Source organism: Bombina bombina, chromosome 1, assembly GCF_027579735.1.
Source record: "Bombina bombina isolate aBomBom1 chromosome 1, aBomBom1.pri, whole genome shotgun sequence".
NCBI lineage: Eukaryota > Metazoa > Chordata > Amphibia > Anura > Bombinatoridae > Bombina > Bombina bombina.
Genome location: NC_069499.1, coordinates 457386585 through 457401812, shown reverse-complemented (window position 1 = coordinate 457401812; position 15228 = coordinate 457386585). Strand labels below are relative to the sequence as shown.

General features: G+C 39.7%; 1 protein-coding gene across 1 annotated transcript in view; it reads left to right on the top strand.

The window, feature by feature from the left end:
• LOC128658546 (dynein axonemal heavy chain 11-like) overlaps positions 1-15228 on the top strand; it is a 1692686-nt gene that overhangs the window by 510030 nt on the left and 1167428 nt on the right. The gene's annotated exons all lie outside the window — the stretch shown is intronic.

The following is a 15228-nucleotide window of genomic DNA, read 5'->3' as shown; positions in this document are numbered from 1 at the left end:
TTTTTGGTGAGCCTGAAGCTCGAAGCTTGATAAATAGACCCCAATGTCAGAGTAATGTCTCAAGTAAAACCTAGTCTAAACAAGGGTCAAAATACCTTATCAAGGAAGGGGAATTTCTCAAGAAAAACCCTAGTCAAACCACGAGACACACAAATCCAAATAGCGAAAATAGGAAATATCTGAATACCTAGAAACAAATACAGTCATGGCCAAAATTATTGGCACCCATGCATTTCTGTCAGATAATGAATCACTTTGCACAGAAAATTGTTGCAATTACAAATGTTTAGGCATTCTCATTTTTATTTCTTTTGTTTCTATTGGTATAACACAAAAAAGTGGAGAGAAAAAAGCCAAATCTGACACATTCCATGCAAAACTCCAAAAAATAGACTAAATTATTGGCACCTTCTCAAAATTGTAAGAAATGATTGCATTCCAAGTTTGTGATGCTCCTGTAATTTGTTATTAAACTCACCTGTATTAATTAACAGGTGCTGACAATATAGAAACCACACCGGCAACCAGTTAAAATTGAGAAAAATTGAATCAACCTTTCTATTGTGAGCATGAAGACGAGAAAGAGCTACAAAGAATTGTCTTTGGATTTAAGAACAAACATTGTGGAAAAGCATGGACACTCTCAAGGTTACAAGTCTATCTCCAGAAATCTTAATGTTCCTGTGTCCACTGTACGCAACATTGTCAAGAAGTTTACAGCCCATAGCACTGAAGCTAATCTCCATGGACGTGGGCGAAAGAGAAAAATTGATCAACGATTGCAACAAAGGATTGTTCGAATGGTGGATAAAGAATCTCAATCAACTTTCAGACAAATTCAGGTTGACCTTCAGGCACAGGGAACAAATTTGTCAGCTCGCACTATACGTCGCCATCTGAATTAAAAGGGATGCTGTCAGGGTGCCAGGAATCAGACTGAGACGAGAAGTGCAAAAATAATCACACCTATATTAATAGCAAAAAATAATAAAAAGTTCACAAGTCAAATAACAAGCCAGGAGTCAAAACCAGAGCTGGTAGTCAGATGAGCCGAGTCAGGAGCCAAAGCGAATAGTCAGACGAGCCGGAATCAGGAACAAGGAAAACAGCAGAGTCAGGAACAAGCCAGGGATCCGGAACCAGGAAGGACGTCAGGCAGCCAGGTAATACACAGGAACTCTCACAAACAGGTCTGAGACAACGCAAAGTCAAAGCATACTGAACAGAGGCCCTTTGAATAATAAGTGATGACATCACAATTCTGAGACTGCATCCTGTCTCACATGGATGATGCACACCAGTCTGGCCATAAAAGGAAGGGCAGGAAATGAGCAGCATCCCCCACAATGCACCATAGTCAGGAAGAGAGGTGAAATGGTAAAATGGCTGCCAGCAGCACAAACAAAACAGGGAAAAACCCTGACAGTACCCTCCCCTCAATGACCCCTCCCCATGAGAGGACAAAAAGGCTTATTGGGGACAAAAAGGCTTATTGGGGAAATGGGCATGGAAGGCATGGAGGAGTGTGGGAGCATGAAGGTCAGAGGAGGGAACCCAAGAATGCTCTTCCGGGGACCGTAGCCCCTCCAGTGAACCAAATACTGTACACGGCCCCTGGACATAATGCTGCTGACCTCATACTCCTCATGGTTGTCAACAAAGATAGGACGGGGATGAGGCAACACAGTGGTAAACCGATTGCAAGGCCCTTTACTACCAGGCAGGTAGGAGACCACATAATTAAACCGAGACAAAAATAGTTCCCATCTGGCCTGTCGGGGCGACAAACGTTTTGCTTCAGATAGATAAGTTAAATTCTTGTGGTCAGTAAGAAAGAGCACTGGCACGCTAGTACCCTCGAGAAGATGCCTCCATTCCTTGAGTGCCAAAATTATGGCCATTAATTCCCTGTTGTCAATTTCATAATTGCACGTAGGACGTTGATACAAGAGGACACCTACTCCAGTCTCAGACTCATCGACCTCAAGAACGAAAGGCAGGACAGGGTTAGGATGAGCCAGAAATGGAGCGGCAGCAAAGGTAATCAAAGGTCTTAATGGCAGTAGGTGACCAATGGAGTGGATCATTCTATTTACGGGTCATGTCTGTGATAGTTATTACCAAGGAAGAAAAGTTTTTAATAAACTTTCTATAGTAATTGGCGAACCCCAAAAAACGTTGAATAGACAGAAGACCAACTGGGCGAGGCCACTGCAGAACTGCAGATAACTTGTCAGGATCCATGGAGATCACTACAAAGGAGTTAACATAACCTAGGAAGGTTACTTGAGTCTGATGGAACTCACATTTCTCAAGTTTACAAAACAGGCCGTTCTCACGTAGTCTCTGAAGAACCTGTGTAACATCAGAACGATGAGCCTCAAGTGTGGGTGAGTGTATGAGGATGTTGTCTAAGTACACCACAAAACACTGTTGCAACATATCTCATAGGACATCATTAATAAATTCCTGAAAAATAGCAGGAGCATTACATAGGCCCTAGGGCATTACAAGATACTCATAATGCCCGCTCTTGGTGTTAAATGCTGTTTTCCATTCGTGGCCCTCCTTAATCCTAACGAGATTGTACGCTCCTCTCAAATCAAGTTTAGTAAAGAACATAGCTCCCTTGAAGCGGTCAAAGAGTTCCGTAATGAGAGGAATAGGGTAAGCATTCTTAATGGTAAGATGATTAAGACCCTTATAATCGATGCATGGTCTGAACTCACCACCCTTTTTCTTCACAAAGAAGAAGCCAGCCCCTGCAGGAGAGCAGGATTTGCGGATGATCCCCCGCGACAGAGCATCGGCAACATACTCCTCCATAGCACAATTCTCTGCAACAGACAGAGGGTACACCCGGCCCCAAGGAGGAGTAGCTCCGGGTTGCAGGTCTATGGCACAATCGTAAGACCGGTGAGGAGGCAACGTACCGGCACGCACCTTGTCAAAAATGTCTAGTCACTCTTGGTACTCCTCTGGCGATTGAAATACCGAAGAAGTGCACAAGACTTTAACTAGTTTCCGAAGAAATACATTGCGGGGACCACGACAAATTTGCTTTGATACAAAATCACTGTCAATGAAATAGCCTGCAGCACCGGAGTCAACAAGAGCCTGAGTGACTATGGAGGAGTCCACCCAGGAAAGAAGAACCATGACCAAAGGTTTCTTTTTAAGCAGTTCTGGGGATGAGGTAAACCACCCAAGGTCTGCCCCTGACAGGACCTTCGGTGTGAGCGTTTCCCAGCCGTGTAGGATAAGACTTCAAAAGGTGGCCCTGTAACCCACAATATAGAGCAGAGCCCCTCCCTCCTCCTAAAGGCCCTATCTGGTGCGGAGAGATGCGTGAATCCCAAATGCATCAGCTCAGCAGTACCTGGTGACTCAGGACCAGGAGACATGGGAGGAGAGGGAGGCATGGGTGGTAACAAACACGTAGGAGACAACAGAACAGGAGGCTTCCACAAGCGCTCCTTGAATGAGGGCCTCTCTCTGAGTCTGATGTCAATTAGGATCAAAAAAGACACCAATGCCTTGAGATCCTCTGGTAAATCTCTGGCAGCAACTTCGTCTTTAATCGCATCAGAGAGCCCATGAAAGAAGGCGGAAACAATGGCTTCATTGTTCCAACCTACCTCTGCGGCAAGCGTACAGATCTCAATAGCATACTGAGCAACAGATCTTGTACCCTTCGAAAGAAAGCCACAAATTCAGGGTAATTTGAAATCACAGGTTTATTAGTCTCCCACAAGGGATTAGCCCAGGCAAGAGCTGTGTTAGAGAGTAACAAGATGAGAAATCCCACCTTAGCTCTATCAGAGGGAAATGCCTGAGGTAACATCTCAAAGTAAATGCCCACCTGGTTCAAAAACCCTCTGCACTGAATAGGATCACCTCCATATCGCTGAGGTATAGGTGCAGAACCGGACATGCTCCTGGTAGGCATAGGTGAAAGCAGCGGAAACAAGAGCAGCCATAACTTTCAAGACACTTTGGTCCAAATGTGCAGTGTGAGTCAGCAGGGTTTGCAGGGCTAGTGCAAATTGATCCAAGCGGTGATCCTTTATATCCATCCTGGAAATGATGGCAGGTAAAGGTGGATAATTAGCACCATACGGATTCATGGTCTTTGCGTAATGTCAGGGTGCCAGGATTCAGACTGAGATGAGAAGTGCAAAAATAATAACACCTTTATTAATAGCAAAAAATAATAAAAAGTCCACAAGTCAAATAACAAGCCAGGAGTCAAAACCAGAGCTTGTAGTCAGACGAGCCGAGTCAGGAGCCAAAGCGAATAGTCAGACGAGCCGGAATCAGGAACAAGGAAAACAGCAGAGTCAGGAACAAGCCAGGGATCAGGAACCAGGAAGGACGTCAGGCAGCCAGGTAATACACAGGAACTCTCACAAACAGGTCTGAGACAACGCAAAGGCAAAGCATACTGAACAGAGGCCCTTTAAATAATAAGTGATGACATCACAATTCTGAGACTGCATCCTGTCTCACATGGATGATGCACACCAGTCTGGCCATAAAAGGAAGTGCAGGAAATGGGCAGCTTCCCCTACAATGCACCATAGTCAGGAAGAGAGGTGAGTAAAATGGATGCCAGCAGCACATGGCAAACAAAACAGGGAAACACCCTGACAGAAGCTATGGTAGGAGACCCAGGAGGACCCCACTGCTGATACAGAAACATGAAAAAGCCAGATTGGAGTTTGCCAAAACATACCTGTGGAAGCCAAAATCCTTTTGGGAGAATCTGCTGTGGACAGATTAAACAAAATTACAGCTTTTTAGTAAAGCCCATCATTCTATTGTTTTCAGAAAAAGAGTCAAACATGGTGGAGGTTCACTGATGTTTTGGGGTTGCTTTGCTGCTTCAGGCACTGGATGTCATGACTCTGTGCATGGCATTATGATATTGAAGACTACCAAAGAATTCTGTGGTGCAATGTAGGGCCCAGTGTCAGAAAGTTGGGTCTCTTTCAGAGGTCATGGGTCTTTCTTACAGCAAGACAATGACCCAAAGCACATGTCAAAAATCACCCATAAATGGTTTAAGACAAAGCGCTGGAGAGTACTGAACTGGCTAGCAATGAGTCCAGATCGCAATCCCATAGAGCACCTGTGGAGAGATCCCAAAACAGCAGTTGGGAAAAGGAACCCTTCCAATCTAAGAGACCTGGAGAAGTTGGTGAAAGAAGAGTGGTCAAAAATTCCAGTAGAGAGGTGTAAGAAACTCATTGATGATTACAGGAAGTGATTGATTTCGGTTCTTTTTTTCAGGGGGTGTGCTACTAAATATTAAAATGCAGGTGCCAATAATTTTGTCCAGTCCATTTTTGGAGTTTTGCGTGGAATATGTCAGATTTGGCTTTTTTTCCCTCAATTTTTTGTGTCATACCAATACAAACAAAATAAATAAACATGAGAATGTCTAAACATTTGTAATTGCAACAATTTTCTGGGAGACGTGGTGCATTATCTGACAGAAATGCAGGGGTGCCAATATTTTTGGCCATGACTGTATATAAACATAAGTTATCATGGGAATAGCTAAAAAAACAAAAGCAATTTAAACCAGAAGTCAAACAGAAACAAAGGTATAAAAGTTCCAAAAAAGCCACAAAACACAGCAAAGAACAAGACTTGGAAAATGCAGACAGAGAATATATATATATATATATATATATACACACAGTATATATATATATATATATATATATATATATATATATATATATATATATATATATATATATATATATATATATATATATATATATATATATATATATATATATATATATATATATATATGTCCAAGAGTATAACAGTGCTTAAGGATACCTCATCTAAAGCAGAAAACATACAAAAAACATACAAAAAAGTAACTGTGTGGATGGAGTTGAACAAAAATAAATAGTAAATGATAATAAACCGTGGTTATACAGTCTTGTAGGATATCAAGTGCAAAAGTTAATGAAAATTGTTAAATGTCCACTTAAATATTCTCTTAGGTATTCTTTTATAATGTAGATCCCCTTACCAGAATGTACCTCAATCTAATGCTGCACTGAAAGGGGTACTCAAATACTGGTACAGGTAGGTCCGGTGTAGCGAGGGGTGCCTTACAGATCTCATCCACCTCTTGGAGTATGTAGTAACGAGTAGATTCACATCCAATACTTTTGTCCCAGTATATTAATGGTATGCCATCCACCTATTGGAGTTTGTAGCTTTAAATTTTATTTCCTCACAGAGAGATGAGCCCATGAAAGATAAAAGATCATATATAGTGGGATACCATTTTTAATATATGATAAAAGCAAAACAAGCATTCATTAAACTCACATTGATTAACCTCAAACACTATGAGGTATATTTATAGCATGTATAAGGATAGTTCCATTCAGTTGATATGCAGTTCCAGAAATCCGCATACAATAACAGATGTGGTAAATGTAAAAAGTCCGGTAACAGGTACCAAGAATTAGCGTAAAATATAAAATAAAAAATACAATAAGAGTGCAATAAAAACAGATCAGTCAAACAGTGAAATACCCTGACACGTTTCAAAGGATTTAAAATAGGTTCCTTCTTCCTCAGAGGGGTAGTGCGTGTCTTGGATAGCATCTGTATAAGTAGGGGGATCGGCGGCATGCCCCCTTCCACTATTGGAGGCTGTTCCGGTCATGTGACAGCAATATGGCGTGTGACATATATCTCGCTACGTCTACAAGCCTAAGGAGAGCAAAGAGCAGAGCACAGGCATGAGCACTCAGCTGTGCGACGTACATGTTACTGCGTCTAAAGGCTCTAGTAAGCAAAAGGTAAAATCCTGGCATATGCATACAGAGAAAGGTGTCAAGCACACCTCCCCTGTTATTGGATGTTAATCGATCATGTGACCCCATGGTATATTATTTCAATAATAAGATGGATGGTAAATGCAATTTTACGCATTGTACAAATCAGTTCCATAAGCCAAATAGAATGTATCTTACAAAATTTACATTTAAAATAATACTTTGGATCTTGTATATAGTACATAATAAACTTATAAGATAACAGGTTTGATCCAGTATTTAAAAGCATTCGTATTAAAGATGGATATATAGAGTTCAATACATTGTATCTTTCTTATCTAACAGAGATTCATATTGCCAAAAAGTCTATATACTGCACTTTAATATGATGTGGTGTACTTTTTAGGTGGGTTATTGGCATATATCTTATCAGATATGCAAACTCTAAGATGTGGATAAGGAAGCAATGTATATACCAGGTTGTTACCTGGAAGCTAAATACTGTATGTTGAGTTCTATCAGAAAGGCATACTATACTCTTAGAGAGTGTCAAGAGGAGATTATTTTCCCCTGATATATGTAAGTATCTATTTATGATTCAAGGAGACCCTGGGTATACTTTGGTATGTTATTATTGGTAACATATGGATATATAATAAGGGAAAAGGTTAGGTAGCATAATCCCAACTACTAAACTAATGATAGATCCACTATTGTACTAAGAATACTGTTATGTCTATATCTTTATTTAGACCTTTTGAGGACATGGTACCCAATTTATGTATCCACTGGGTCTTACTCCGTCTAAGGTGTAATTCCCTACTTACACCCCTTGGTGGTTCTTTGATATGTTCTAGAATAGTACCTTTAAGGTTTTTTTGGATCCATGTTATGAGTTATTCAGAAATGGTTAGAGACACTAGCACCTAGATTACGAGTTTTGCGTTAACAGGGGTGCGGTGCTAACGAGCAGTTTTCCCTCACCACTCACTTGCAGACAGCGCTGGTATTACGGGTTTTTACAAACCCGGCATTAACCGTAAGAAAAGTGAGCGAAGAGCAAAATTTTGCTCCACATCTCACCTCAATACCAGCGCTGCTTACGGTAGTGGTGAGCAGGTAAAATGTGCTTGTGCGCGATTTCCCCATAGGAATCAATGGGGGATAGCCGGCTGAAAAAAAACCTAACACCTGCAAAAAAGCAGCGTTCAGCTTCTAACGCAGCCCCATTGATTTCTATGGGGAAATAAAATTTATGTTTACACCTAACACCCTAACATGAACCCCGAGTCTAAACACCCCTAATTTTACACTTATTAACCCCTAATCTGATGCCCCAGACATTGCCGACACCTACATTATATTATTAACCCCTAATCTGCTGCTCTGGACACCACCGCCACCTACATTATACTTATGAACCCCTAATCTGATGCCCCCAACATTGCCGAACCCTACATTATATTTATTATCCCCTAATCTGCCGCCCCCAATGTCGCCGCAACCTAACTACGTTTATTAACCCCTAATCTGCCGCCCTCAGCGTCGCCGCCACTATATTAAATGTATTAACCCCTAAACCTAAGTCTAACCCTAAACCTAACCCCCTAACTGAAATATAATTTTAATAAATCTAAATAAAATTACTATCATTAACTAAATTATTTTTATTTAAAACTAAATACTTACCTGTAAAATAAACCCTAAGATAGCTACAATATAACTAATAGTTATATTGTATCTATCTTAGGGTTTATTTTAATTTTACAGGCAACTTTGTATTTATTTTAACTAGGTACGATAGTTATTAAATAGTTATTAACTATTTAATAACTACCTAGTTAAAATAAAGACAAATTTACCTGTAAAATAAAACCTAACCTATGATACAATTACACCTAACAATACAGTATAATTAAATTAATTACCTAAACTAAATACAATTAATTACTATTTAAATAAATGATCTAAAGTACGAAAAAAACAAAACACTAAATTACAGAAATAATAAAATAATTACAAGAATTTTAAACTAATTACACCTACTCTAATCCCCCTAACAAAATAAAAAAGCCCCCCCAAATAAAAAATACCTACCCTACACTAAATTACAAATAGCCCTTAAAAGGGCCTTTTGCGAGGCATTGCCCCAAAGTAATCAGCTATTTTACCTGTAAAAAAAAAGTACAAATACCCCCCCAATATTAAAACCCACCACCCACACAACCAACCCTACTCTAAAACCCACCCAATCCCCTCTTTAAAAAACCTAACACTAACCCCTTAAAGATTACCCTAAATTAAGAAGTCTTCACCCAACCGGGCCGAAGTCCTCCACGAAGCCGGCAGAAGTGGTCCTCCAGATGGGCAGAAGTCTTCATCCAGGTGGCATCTTCTGTCTACATCCATCCGGCGTGGAGCGGCTCCATCTTCAAGACATCTGACGCAGAGCATCCTCTTCTAATGACATCCGATGACTGAATGAAGGTTCCTTTAAATTATGTCATCCAAGATGGCGTCCCTTCAATTCCGATTGGCTGATAGAATTCTATCCGCCAATCGGAATTAAGGTAGAAAATATCCTATTGGCTGATGCAATCAGCCAATAGGATTGAAGTTCAATCCTATTGGGTGATCCAATCAGCCAATAGGATTGAGCTGGCATTCTTTTGGCTAATTGGATCAGCCAATAGAATATGAGCTCAATCCTATTGGCTGATTGGATCAGCCAATAGCATTTTTTCTACCTTAATTCCGATTGGCTGATATAATTCTATCAGCCAATCGGAATTGAAGGGAAGCCATCTTGGATGACGTCATTTAAAGGATCCTTCATTCAGTCATCAGATGTCATTAGAAGAGGATGCTCCACATCGGATATCTTGAAGATGGAGCCGCTCCGCGCCGGATGGATGAAGATAGAAAATGCCGCCTGGATGAAGACTTCTGCCCGTCTGGAGGACCACTTCTGCTGGCTTCGTGGATGACTTCGGCCCAGTTGGGTGAAGACTTCTCAAGGTAGGGTGATCTTCAAGGGGTTAGTGTTAGGTTTTTTTAAGGGGGGATTGGGTGGGTTTTAGAGTAGGGTTGGCTGTGTGGGTGGTGGGTTTTAATGTTGGGGGGTATTTGCATTTGTTTTTTTTACAGGTAAAAGAGCTGATTACTTTGGGGCAATGCCCCGCAAAAGGCCCTTTTAAGGGCTATTTGTAATTTAGTGTAGGGTAGGGCTTTTTTATTTTGGGGGGGTTATTTTGTTAGGGGATTAGAGTAGGTGTAATTAGTTTAAAATTCTTGTAATTATTTTATTATTTTCTGTAATTTAGTGTTTTGTTTTTTTCGTACTTTAGATAATTTATTTAAATTGTAATTAATTGTATTTAGTTTAGGTAATTAATTTAATTATAGTGTAGTGTTAGGTGTAATTGTAACATAGGTTAGGTTTTATTTTACAGGTAAATTTTTCTTTATTTTAACTAGGTAGTTATTAAATAGTTAATAACTATTTAACAACTATCGTACCTAGTTAAAATAAATACAAAGTTGCCTGTAAAATAAAAATAAACCCTAAGATAGATACAATGTAACTATTAGTTATATTGTAGCTATCTTAGGGTTTATTTTACAGGTAAGTATTTAGTTTTAAATAGGAATAATTTAGTTAATGATAGTAATTTTATTTAGATTTATTAAAATTATATTTCAGTTAGGGGGGTTAGGTTTAGGGTTAGACTTAGGTTTAGGGGTTAATACATTTAATATAGTGGTGGCAATGTTGGGGGCAGCAGATTAGGGGTTAATTAATGTAGGTAGGTGTCTGCAATGTTAGGGCAGGCAGATTATGGGTTAATAATATTTAACTAGTGTGTGCGGTGGTTTAGGGGTTAATTATAGATGTGGCGATGTCCGGTTCGGCAGATTAGGGGCTAAAATATTTTTTTAGTGTTTGCGATGTGGGGGGGCCTCGGTTCAGGGGTTAATAGGTAGTTTATGGGTGTTAGTGTACTTTTTAGCAGTTTAGTTAAGAGTGTTATGCTACGGCGTTGTAGTGTAAAACTCTTAACTACTGACTTTTAAATGCGGTATCAGTCTTGACAGGAGAGGGTCTACCTCTCACTTTTGGTTAGACTCGTAATACTGGCGTTATGCAAGTCCCATTGAAAATATAGGATACGCAATTTACGTAAGTGGATTTGCGGTATTTCCGAGTCTGGCCAAAAAAGTGATCGGTGAGCCCGTCATTTCAAGACTCGTAATACCAGCGGGCGTTAAAAAGCAGCGTTGGGACCTCTCAACGCTGCTTTTTAACCCTAACGCACAGCTCGTAATCTAGCCGAAGGTTTCTTAAAACCTATCTCTATATTTCTGATGTGTTCCAATAGCCTTGTTTTGTATGATCTAATCATGCGGCCTACATATTTGAGTTTGCAATCACATTCCAATAGGTAGACCACATGATCAGTTCTGCAATTTGTAATTTTTTCAATCTCACAGGAGTTTTTATTAGATGTGGAAGTGATGGATTTAATAGGTTTGTTCCTGTTGTAGTGGTGTTTACAGGATTCACAATTTAGACTGTTGTACTTAAAAAAAACCTCTGGTGTTGGTTTGTAAAATGTTCTTAGTTTTGTCTCCAGTAGTCTCATCTCCTGGTTTTAATTTACTAGGTGCTAGGGTGGATCTTAAATTCATACCCTTTCTGAAGATAAGTTGAGGTTTTGTCATTGTTACTTCATTAAGCAGGGTGTCTTTTTTAAGGACATGCCAGTATCTGTTAAGAATTTTTTTGATTTGTTATTAGCTCCCTCATTGTAGGTTGTAATCATAAGTGGTGTATTTTTCCTCTTTGATTTTACTTTTTTGTTCATATTCAACATTGTTTGTCTATCCATTTCCTTTACTTTTACAAAGGCTTTTAGTATATTATCTGCTTTATATCCTTTGCTAATAAGTTTCCCTTCTAGGATCTTAGATTATTTTATGAAGTCTTCCTCTTTGGAGCAGTTCCTTTTTTTTTTTTTTTTGAGAATCAAAGTTTTTTATTGAGGGATACCAGGAGTACAAAATTAAAGCACAATAAACATTATACAAAGAGTAAATACATTATACATCATAGGCTTGTACATTCCTAAAGTCTCCAGTATAATATAAAATAATCACGTTCTGGCATTCCCTCTTTTCTATTTTGTTTTGTTTCCTATGTAGATACATAATAAAATGATAAAATGATAGAATTTAAACAACCCTGGTAGATTATACTTCCTATAGAGTGGTACATTAATTATAATAGAGGTGTATTTATTTTTGAAGGATTGACAAATTATAGGGAATCATAACAAGTTGCTCCTATTAGATACACGTGAACAGGGGGCAAAGAGCCTCATTTTCATGATAAACAAAAGACTAAGAGCAACTTATGACAAAGTGATGTTTGTAGCGGGTTAATACCGCTTATTTATCCACCTAATATAAGAGTGGATTATAGCTATGAGGGCGGGGGACGGAGCTATAAATACCGCTTATTTGTCCACCTAAAACAAAGGTGGACAGTAGCTAAAAGTGAGGGTGGGGGGAGGAGCCATAAGTTATGTTGGGTGGGCCCCTCTCCTGGGGGAATGTCAGCTGTAGACGATGCGGGAAAAAGGAAAGGGGGTATGACCCGCAGGCAACCAGTACCGGCGGGAAAGGAAGGAGAAGGGCCCAGCAGTTAGCAGAGATGTGGGGAGGGGGGCATGTACCTCTAGTTGCAGTTTGCGTATCTTACGGAGAAAGCTATAAACATCTATCCTACCATATCCAACTTTGGGCATGCGCAGATATCTATAGTTATCATGAAATGGCATAGGAACATGTGAAACAATAAATGCCAATGGTTCTTTGATAGCTCTGTAGCCTCCGATCTATAGTTAGTCTATATGTTATGACTGTACATAATTAAACAGGAAGGCTCAGACATCCCGGCCGCTGACGTCCAAGCCCCCACACACACACAAGAGACCAGAAGCATCATAAGAGTATATATCTGAGTATGTAACCAGCAGTGCCAGAGCAAATATTTTTATACACTTCTAAGTCAATTGTTGGCGTAAGCCTAGCTGAATGTATATAGTGCATTGTAACCTGGCATATAAAGGAGAACTGGTATTTAGGCAGTTGTGGAATACTATCAGAGAAAATCAAATGCTGGGCTGTCAAAATTTTCCTCCAGGAGGAATAGTAGATATTAACAACTTTCATATTAGGCATATATATTGGCAAACATGAATTAGTAAAACAGTTTTAGAAATAGTACATGTCTCATAGAGGGTGAACTCTGCAAGAAGTTATATGAGCGCCCAAGATACTAATACAAACATACTCAAAGACATAATATAAATATGGAGGGTTAGACTCCTCTAAGGGAGAAAGAGAATGTGCATATAATCTAAAATTACCACATACTGCAAACAATAACAACTGGGTACCTAATTAGACTTATAAGAACATAGCATGTACCAGACCTGGGACTACTAAAATATAACACAAAGGTGAAGAATACAGCTAACATATTGGTGCTATGTTTGAATATTAACTGCAATAGCAGTGTCTTCAGTGAAATATGAACACTTTAACTTATGTGGCATATACATTCAGAGCACTTGCATGAAAGGTAAAATGCAGCCAGAAAACAATAAACATGACTTACAAACGCCTCCAGAGAACACAGTGAAGTATGATGATGCATATATCAGAACACATTAAACACTATAATACCAGGTCTGTGATGGCATGCTCCATATGTGAATTAACAGGGCAAGCAACAGATTTTTACACAGCCCCTGAGGGTTAATTTAGGTTAATATTGATAGCCAGAAAACCGGTCCTTTAACCTATGCCCATAATAGGTATTCAGAGTGGAAGTGTGAAATAGAATGTCCATATAAAAAGAAAATAAAAAGCTTAATTCTAATAACCAATTTTGGTCACCATGTGTAGCGGGTCCAGAGGTTAGAGTGAGAGTCTATCACCCAAAGTGTCTTGCAAGAGTCTTGTGGAAAGCAGATATGGGCAGCTGAAATAATAAATGTGTACATCTATGTGCAGAGATCTCAGCTAGCAGGCAAAATAGAAACTACTAAATAAACAGACATGCTTAAAAATAGTCAACAAACTTATGGAGTCAACTTGTGGAATCAGCTGGTGGCCTTCATATATTACTTTGTTAGAATGAGGTAAGATAAATCAAAACATCTGTAACTGCCATGCATTCTAACTGATATAAGAAGAAATGTCTCATATAATTATCCCACTCCAATGCGGCTCTGCCTCTGTACATAGCCTAGCGGTAGTCCTTCAGTCCCTGAACACTCAGGGTCAACATGGCATAGTAAGACAACCAAGCTTAGAAGCAACATCTCCGTTGCATACAGGAGCTTGCAGTACTTGGGGAAGTTTGCAGGTACTCGGTCATCAAGGACTTTTACTGTGCCGCTGGTAGTTAACTCAGCAGAGGATTTTTGTATGTCTGGAAGTCTGTCAGAGCGGCACTCTCTCTCTAAGTCCCAAGCTGTATTTGTGTCTCCGATGGTATATTCAAAAGGGCTGTCCTTAGAAGCGCTCAATCGCTGGTCTGACCCTGATGCCATTGCGAAAGCAGCCGGATAGCAGTTCCTCAACTCCGCATCTCCGGTACTTCCGGCTGCTCGCATATTAATGCTATCGATCTCCCATCTAATACCCATCATATTTTCCATAAATAAAACTGGAGTGGAGGGAACACAATTTGTTGGTGTACTCCTCCTGACAAGTGTAGGCTCAATCTCCCTTATAGATGTGTCTATATCCTGTTGAGCTCTCCTCTGCTGCTCCATGCTTGTAGCGTACTTCTGTGTTACAGATGTGGCCTCTTCCACGTGTGCGCCTTTCAATATAGATATGAGGTCTTTGAATCCTGCAGACATCTTTTGGTCTAGGTCCAATAGGAGTTTGAAAATGGCGATATTTGCTTCCTCCATGTTTATAGTTGCCAAGTATGCCAGTAGGGTACAGGTTATCTCTGTTACTCACAAATCTTGTATATTGGTCTGGCACTGTTTAGTTGCGTCCTAAGACCTGAAATGCTTAGAGTCTGGGTTCCTCTGCACCGTCGATCAGGCCCTCGGAGCAGTTCCTTTTTATTCTTTGGAACTGCCCATAGGGGATACTCTTTATCCATGCTGGGTGATAGCTACTGTAAGAATTCAGATAACTGTTGCTATCCGTGGATTTATATAGTTTAGTTTGGATATTATTGTTCTCGTGATATAATATCAAATCTAAAAATTCAATTTCATCAGAACAATTTATTTTCTGTAAATTGTAGGTTAAATTGAGGTATAAACTAAAACAAGATTGGGTCCTAGAACTATGAATTGGTCCACCACACCAGAGAGTGGTA